This window comes from Corvus brachyrhynchos, unplaced genomic scaffold, assembly GCF_000691975.1.
Source record: "Corvus brachyrhynchos isolate BGI_N302 unplaced genomic scaffold, ASM69197v1 scaffold10, whole genome shotgun sequence".
NCBI classification, from domain to species: domain Eukaryota; kingdom Metazoa; phylum Chordata; class Aves; order Passeriformes; family Corvidae; genus Corvus; species Corvus brachyrhynchos.
The window spans coordinates 9,887,106-9,896,136 of NW_008236180.1; positions in this window are offsets into that span (position 1 = coordinate 9,887,106).

The following is a 9,031-nucleotide window of genomic DNA, read 5'->3' on the forward strand; positions in this document are numbered from 1 at the left end:
GGAACACCCCGGAACCCCCCGGCAGGGGAGCACCTGGCTGCAGCAGGTGGGACAGTAAGAGGAGCAGGACGAGGTCTATGCCATCCCCTAGGGTTTGCCTTTTGGAGGTGTCGCTGTATGGGCTGGCTATATTTTAGTTAACTCTTTTTGTCTGTGCAAAGATTACATTTTATTTGCTTTTTTTTTTGTTGCTTATTCGTATAAATACAAGTTGAGGTTTTGGGTCACAGCCCAGTTACATTTTGATCGAGAGTTTAATTTCCCCTTTTAAAAAGTGCTTTAAATAAGTTGGGCCATATGGAAGTAGAGTTGTTCATCAACCAAAGAAACTCGAAGGAATTGGAAAAATAAGGTTACATATTTCTGGAGCCATTTCTCGAGTATAGAACCAGCACCAGTACTCAAACTCCTGATTCAGTCATTTCCTTTGTTGGGATCAAGACTTAATCCATCCATACCTGTGTTTTCACAGCTGCAAAATGGGAGCTACACCTATTGATGAGGTGCTTTACATATCTTTTTTTTGAAAGCCCTTAATTAAAAACAAGAAAAGCAGAGGAAGATCATTTGCAAGGGTAGTAAACAGAGCAAAATGTGTCTGAGGGAATATTGCATGTTGAATGGAGAGGCACATGTGAGAGACATGCAGTGGCTAAAGGAGTGGGCAGTGAGAAACTCCTCTGTTGTGTTCCTGTGTCGTGCAGTTCATCCCTTCCCTGCTGCTGCTCTGAATTCTGCGCAGTGAATGACAAAAGCACCACGCGTAGCAGTGCAGGAAAAGCTGCACAAAACCTGCCAAAATGGGCTGGAGCTGTTGTGGAGTGGCAGGCCCAGCCTCTTTATGCCCCAGGTCTGGAGAGAAACGTGTGAGATAGAACACGTGTGAGCTGGTAGTGAACAATTAACTTGGCAACGTTCTCCTTCAGTTAGAGTCTGGATACCCTCTGGAGGAATGAAAGCGCTTCCCGGAGATGGCAAGTCCTGCATGCTGACCCCGTGCTCCATTCTGGAGTCAGTCAGGAGCTGCAGGGGAGCAGTGGCGTTCTGTTCACAGCATGGAGCCAAGAGCGTGGAGACAGAGGCCAAAGAGGGAGTTATGTAATGGATTCCCTAAGGGACACTGTAAGGATGGGATGGTTTCCTTCTGTCAAGACAAAGAGCAGCTGTACGGTTGCTCTACAATGTTCTCCCTAGCCCTGGGTTCCTTAGGAGCAATATAGGCAGGGAGTTGGGATCCTGTAACAGCACATCCACCAATGTCACTTTATTCCCTTCCACAGCTAATTCCTTCAGAAATACTCCTTTGGCATATCCTCATAAAGAGTCTGAGAAGTGGAATAGAGCCACTCTGGCTAGAAAGGGAAACCAGACTCCATCTGTGGGGAGGGGAAAGTTGTCATCCTCATGTGTCTCTTTCTCAGGGGTCTGAGGAGTGACAATGTGGGGTTACAAAGCACCAGGACAAAACAGAGGTCCTGGGTGTAGAAAGTTATCCAGGATAAAGCAAGGGAGGGGGAACTTTCTCAGAAGGGTTATTAATTTGTTCCATTTGGATGAAATAAATAGAAAGACTGGAAGTGAAGGAGATAATTTGTGTAAAATAGTAGGTTTAATATTATTTCAATCTGCACACTTGATCTTAGCCAAAAGGCTGAGAAAGAGGGAGCAGACAGAGTTGAGTTATCCAGACTGTGTTGGCCAGAACTGGATTTTGGAAGGTGATTGGCTGGTGACAATCCAAAATTATGGACATCAAGTCATGCAAAGGACATCAGCCAGCCTTTAATGGCTACAGGTGCTCAGGGCCCTGGCTTTAATTCCCATCCTCAGATGCTGCCTCCGGAAGCACAAAAGGGACATACATATTTATGAAATACCAGGTTTTATCCTCTTTTTTTCAACTTTTCCATTTCTGCTGCCAGTTTGTTCTCCCTGAGGACAGACTGCTTTAAACCAGTATGTCTTCAAAGATAGAATGCCTGAAAACTATCTTTTTTTTTCAATTCAACTTTTTTGGGCAAAAACTTGGTTTTCAGACAGACAAGGAATTTAATCATCAGTAATTTAGAAGATCAGAACACTAAGATGATCTTGTCATTAATACAGAAATGCCCTAAGTGTAGTTAGCAAACATATTTATATGTAACTGCTCTAGATGTGAATTTAGCTGTTTCCAATTAAATTATAAAAACTACTTTATGGAGAACATATGCAATTATTATTGGGACAATAACTCTGTCAGTGATATTTTATTGCTCATCAGATACGTTCTTTCCATGAATCCATCCCTGATCTGCTTGATGAAGTAGCAAAAATCTACTTCCATTATTTCCATAACATAAAATCTGTTGGTACTCAAGAGCTTGAAGAGCCCAGGGATGAATGTTTTGGGAAGAACTTCCCCATGGAAAGGGTGCTCAGGCCTTGGCAGGGGCTGGCCCAGGGGGTTTGGAGTGCCCATCCCTGGAGGTGCCCAAGGAAGGGCTGGAGGTGGCACTCAGGGCTCTGGGCTGGGGACAAGGTGGGCATTGGACACAGCTGGGACTCGCTGGGCTGGGAGGGCTTTTCCAACTTTAAGGATTCTGGGATTCTGGGAGGGGTAACTCATCCTGGGGCAGCTTTGGCCTCCTGACCTATCTCACGTGTAAAATGGTGACAAGCCAGCAATGCCTGTGCAGTGCTGGGAGATGAGAAATCAGCATCAATCTTGCTCCATTACATAGGGAGAGTTATGTTTATGATTAGGGAATGAACCTTGTTCCTCTTAGCTGAATAATTTATTTATTTCACGCAGTAGGAACAGCAGTAGCAAAGCACTCATCATTTTATATTCAAAAACCCCTGGCTTCTAGACTGTGTTTACCATGAGAGTTTTCTCTAGCCATTGCTGAAATGTTTTAAAACTTGCCATTTTAAGCTATGCATAAATATGCATAGCTGATGTTCTGTGTGCCCGGGAAGGCAGAAAGGGTGACCTGATTACGTGTGTTCACAGATCTCTGTCTGCTTCACATTCTTGCAGACAGAACAACAACATAACTTTCTTCTTTCAGGATAGTTAATGTTCTGGCCCGGAATTACAGCGCCAGATGTGTTGCCACAGAAACAATTTAAAGGGAGAAGGAATTGTGAGCAAATTGGCTTTCTTGTGGAAAATGTTTGAGAGCTTCTCCTTGGTTTCCCTGTTTCTATCTATGTGTGTGCACAGCAGAGAATAAGGGGACAACTTTGCTTTTGTTTCATACATCTGCTAGTGGTTTAAAATTCTCTGTTCAGGGTTGAAAATTGAAAAATATTCTATTATGGGCATGACTTACGTACCTCAGAGACATTTTTTATTAAATCCTGATTCATTTTTAGAAACCTTTTGCCTTTGAAAATGTGCAGTGTGCTAGCTGATTTACTTACCTCCACTTGCAACATGCTTTGCAAAATATTTCCAGTCACAGTTGTTTCTGTGAAATTAAGAAAACATTTGACTTTATAAAGTTATCCCAGATTTTGATGCTGAGAATTAGGATCACATTCTCCTTACTACAGTTGACATGCTGATGAAAAGAGGGAATGTTTACAGGAAACATTTTGATTTAATCTTGCCTAGGAAGCCTTAAAGTAGCCAAAGCCCTTGATTTTAGCTAGCATTTCTTTTTCTCAAAACAGTGGATACTTTATTCAACATACTTTTTGGTCAACTATTATGAAAATATTTGTCTGAACAAAATGCATTGTGAATTACCTTAATATGTCCTTCTTGCATTTTTGACCACAGCACAGCATCTTTATCCTACAGTTTTGCATTCTGTTTGGGGAGAGTAATGAGAGAAACATCCAGGAAGGTCCCAGCTCTGGCAAAATTTTAAAAAGGCCACAATCCACACATAAAGAGCTTTGTTTCCACAGTTCTTTGTCCTTCATGCATTTGGGAGGTCTTTGTCCCTGCACATTTTGAAATACTGCTGGCTGTGGAACTGAAAGAGCCATAACTGGCTTATCTTAGCAAAAGCTAAGGTGACGTTTGGGGGTCTTTGGAGTGATGGAAAGACCTTGCCATATGCACTTGCATGCACGCTGCTGCCATGGTTTGGGAGGAAATGGACACAGAGTTATCCGAGGAACCTCCTGTCCTTATTTGTGTGTTTAGTATTTCCCTCTGTGAGATTTATGATTATTAAATCTTTTTTCTTATAGCCAGAGTTTCAAATGCCCCTGGGTTTGGAAATACACAATTTATTCCCTTTTTTAGTCATTTTTGTACAAATCTGGGATCTTTTCCTTTGACAAAAACTGTTTATAACAGAAATATATCCAGGTATCCCCGAGTTAGGAGCAGTTGCTTATGCTTTTGAAAACAGTTTTCCCTTATTTCAAGTGTCCTGCCCGAGTTCTGGTTTGAAATCTCTGGGCTCTGGAGCTAGGCTGCATGCCATGTCCCACATTGGAGTTCTGGCAGCCTCACAGGCATCTGCATCACCCAATAAGATCTGCCAGGCCGATAAGAAACTCATTTCTCTCTTGCATTCCTTCTTCAGGCACAACTCCAGCCCTGGGTGTGGAAGGAATGCAGAGCTGGGCCTAGAGCTTGTGTCTCCTCAGGTTAGAAATGAACTTCCAGTGTGAAATGTGGCTCTGAATCTGCATCCCTGCCTCGCTGGGAGACCACAGGTATTTGCATCCAGGTTTCTGGTTTGGGAGCTCTCTGGGGTGGAATCAGCCCTTATGTTTACAAGCTGATCCAAAGGTGCCCTTAATTAGTTCACATCTCTCCTGTTTGATCCCATGAGAAGGTAGCTTGGTGTTTCCTTAGGCAGTAGAGCTTTCCCAGACAGACATTGTAAACTAGAAATATAGGTACTTGTAATTTTCTTAAAAACCTCCTTTGGGCCTGAAATGTCTTGTGCTTGGTTTCAATCCAGTATTGACTAAGACTGGAAAGTGTGAATAATGTCAGTTCAGCTGTATTTGAGTGAATCAAATGAATTTTAAAACTATGTACTTTCCACTTATATTTTTCCATAATTCTCTGCACTTACATAACCTCTGTTTTATTATTGAAATTGCTACAGACTTGAAGAGGGAAATATCATTTCCCAATACTGGGCCTGAACAGATAAACAGGGAGGCAATCCCAAGGCCTCAGTGTGCTTTAAAATCTGAATGTTTGCTGCTTTGATGTTGGCATGAATGGGTTTGTACTTCTACTAGTGCAGAAGAAACACCACCTCAATAACCTTCAGTTTCCCTGTGCACTGAATTTCTGAAATGTTTCCATTATGTAATTGAAATTTTACAAAAAGAGTTTAGAAAATTCCTCCAGATTATAAGGAAGGATTTTGTTTGATGAGATCTGTAAAGTTAAAATAGTAGGCTGGGGCTTTCTAAAAGAACTGGCACCTGTGGATATTCCAAATGCAGCTGTTTGAGCAGCCACTGCAATCCAGTGCATGGACATGGCTGAGAACTGATCTGTACAGAAAGTTCATTGGCTTTTCTACAGTTTGGAAGATAACTGGTTTGTAGGAAATTAGTGACCTGGTTTTTTACAATGGGAGGCAAAAGAAGAGCAGTTGCATTGGATGGATCACGTGTGAAAATGCCTCGCCCTGAGTCCATCAGTAACACAGTGTGGTGTAAGTTGGTTGCATGGATCCCTGTAACTGCACATCTCTTTGTGCTGTCAGCACAGCCCCAATGCCTGGACTGTGTGGAAATCTGTCACTGTGCATTGTCTGAAACGGAGCCCCAGACGCTGAGCTGGAAGGTGATGCCCCCTCTGAAGAGCCCTGGCATACAGAAATACTCCTTCAGTTAGGCACAAGAGCCAGAGACAATAGAGCTGTCCTTTGTGTAACTCTGCTGAGGTCACTGCAGCTCGTCCCTAATTCCACTGAGGCCGACTTGTGCCTCTCCCTTTTTCTGAAGGGTTCACATGCCGATGTGTTGTGCAACAACGTAATTTGTTAACAAATAAAGAAGAATTTAAATAACCTTAGAAAATCAGTGCGGGCATCCCAGCTGCCTGCAAACAAACAGCAGAAGTGCAAAACATTTAAGTAGCAATGCAAAGTATCTCAAAATTGCTTGAGCTTGGGTTCTTCAAGAACAAAAGCACAACTGTAAGGAGAACATGCTCTGCAGGAGAAGGCTTTGGGTGAGAACATACACTGCATCTTCTGGTAAGGTCTTCAGTTCAGACATAATTTCTGTGCTATTTTCTCCAGAGCTGTAGTAACACATGATGAATCTTTTCCCCATGTGTGTATGTATGAATTTGACTATGTTTAGTTTCATTTAAAGCAATAAGCGAGGATCCTTTGACCTGTAATTGTCAAATTATGTTTACAATGCAGTAAAACTGCATCTTCTTGTAAAATATCTCTCGTGAGTAAGCCAAGTTATATGGAGCAAAACTCCACTTTTCTGTTAGAACATTGAAGCACTGCCTGCCCTTGCTGCTGTAATTGTGTCAGAGTCTGGCTTTCATCCTGGATCTGTATTAGTGTATTGCTGGAATCACTTGTCAATATGTTTTGTATCTGAATGGCCATTTCTGAATTTTGAAGATCACCCAAGGGTGACTTTCTGCCAGAAAGGTCTCTGGTCTGTGCATTCGCTGTGGCAGTTCTGCAGAGGATCACCAGTGGGAGTTCAGAAGATCTCTGGTCCATAGATGCTGAGTAAACCAGTCCAAAGTCTAAGAAAAACTCCTTGTGATGCTGAAAAATAGGAAACACTAAGCAGATGTGTTAGCTGCAGTAAAAGCTTTGGGTCCTCAGGGAACAAACAGTTGGGTTCACAGACTTTGAAGAAGTCTGAGACAGAGAGCTGATTGACTTTTTTTTGTGCACAAAGCTGAAATGCATTTTCATGAGTGACTCTTGCCATGTTTATTGATGGTATTCATAACATTTCAAGGGACCTTAAATTCCATTAGCTTTTGGCTTAAATGTTGAAGTGGTTTGATCTCGACTCTGAACAACTTTTGCTTAGCACTTCCAGTTGTGTCTGCCTTTTTTTTCCAGTGAGTAGCTCTTGTGTGCTTGGGCTGGGTGTTCTGGGGTGCCTGACATTTCCAGGAATTTGTTATCTCTGGCAGAGGCCTCGTTACTGTCAGTCATTGATAAGTGGGAAAGTAAACATGTTGCTGATGAGACAGTGCACCTTCAATGGCTGAGCACTAGTCTGACTTCATTGCACACAGTGGTCCTCCAGAGAAAAAGTCTTCTACCACTCATTAATTTAAAAAATTTTCTTGACTGTATGATTTTGGCTATAACTTACCTACTTCTTGCTCCCTTCTAATGTAGAGTTTTTTTCTTGTTTACAAAGTCACATTGGAGCCATCACTTTCTAGTCTTGCTAGAAACGCTTCTGAAATGTCTGGCAACTATTTAACTTTTAATGAATACGAAAAGGGAGTTTTCACATGACCAAACAGATTCTTTCTATTTGCTGACTGTGAAAGACTTGAATTAAATAGCAATAACAAAAACACAGGGTTGCAGAAAGGGAGTTGGTAGAGGCCAAGGCAGATCTCAGTCAGTTATTCTGATGGATGGCACAGCCACTCTCCTTTGGAGATGTGCTCTCAGAACCGGTTTTGTGAGCCCTCCCTACCAGACTTGCAGGAAAACAACTGCTTTAGAGAAACCACTTGAAACAGTCCTTGCTAGGATGTCTTCTTTAGGCCAGAAGAGATTTAAGGGGCACTCCAGGAAGTAGCAATCACTGTAGGTTTTGTAGTGTTTCCGGGGCAAATGATGCCCAGAAGTCAGTACACAAGTTTGACTCCTCAGATTTTATAATTTTATAATACAGAGAGTACTGCTGTAATTCTGTTTAGGCTTGAAACAATTCAAAGCTGTCTTCTAGGCAGGGCCAGACTGACAAAACTTGAATATCTGGTTTAAAAGCAAATGTAGTCCAGTTTAGACTGCATTTTCCTCAACTGCTCACTGCACCATTTGTATCCTAATGCACATTAGTCTTTCAGCTGTTTCCAAGCTATCTCCTTTTGAATGTTTAATATCTAAGAACCAATTAGTTCCATTTTGTTTTCTTTGGATAGTTTGCAATTAAACATTCTTTCAAGTGGGCTTTATTTAGCTAATTCCATCACAAAAATAAGCTCCAAGGGAATGAAGAGAAGTTCAAGCCAGCCAATGTTTATTTTTATTATTAATAATTTATATTATGGGAGTCCCTGGGGGAACCAGGGCCCCACTAAACCCAGTTTCCCCTGCATGTAATGACTGTGTCTCACAAGACTTTATTCAGCAGAAGATTCCTTTTGGCTGCTGTGGCACAGTGTGGGGGACCTGCTGCAGGGAAAGGACTGATGAAGAGCACATAAAGACAAATCAAGAATCATTATTTTAGAGAAGCTTAAGCTAGGCACCAGAGGGAGAATCTGAGGCATCTTTTCTAAAAAAGAAAAAAAAGGCCATGCTTGTGTATTTTTCCAGTTTGAGTGCCAAATCATGACCTTGAAGGTCTTGTTCATCATCTCTGAAATGATGGTAATGCTCCCAGTGACTCTGATGGAAGCAAGACTGGGCAGAGAAGTGATGGTCCTAAAAATCTTATCTCTTTCTGAACTAGCAGTAGAGGACACTTTATATTTTAAAAACACACTGATGGGCAAAGCTGGTTTAAAAAATGTTCTTGTTTGGTCAGATTTCTATCAGAAGTTATGGTTTTCACAGCGTCTGGTCCTCAGTAATTGGTCTGCTTTTTGTTTTACAGAAGTCTTGAGAGAAGTAATTTAGGGTCCCTTGCCAAATTCAAAGGTGACACAGAGCCAGCCCCTGGCTTTCTGTAAATGGGTTGAACAGAGTTAGAGCAGCTCCCATCACCTGAGGGATCCTGCTCTCTGTGGGATCCCTGTGTGAGTTAAGGGGTAGCAGTGACGTTGGGATGAGCAGGGCTGTGGGGTTCAAGTGCCTTCAAACAAGTGCAGCACAGTAAATTTTCCTGCTGGAGGAATTACCATCCTCCTCCCTTTCCTTTCTTTGGAAGCTTTGCAGCACTCTTT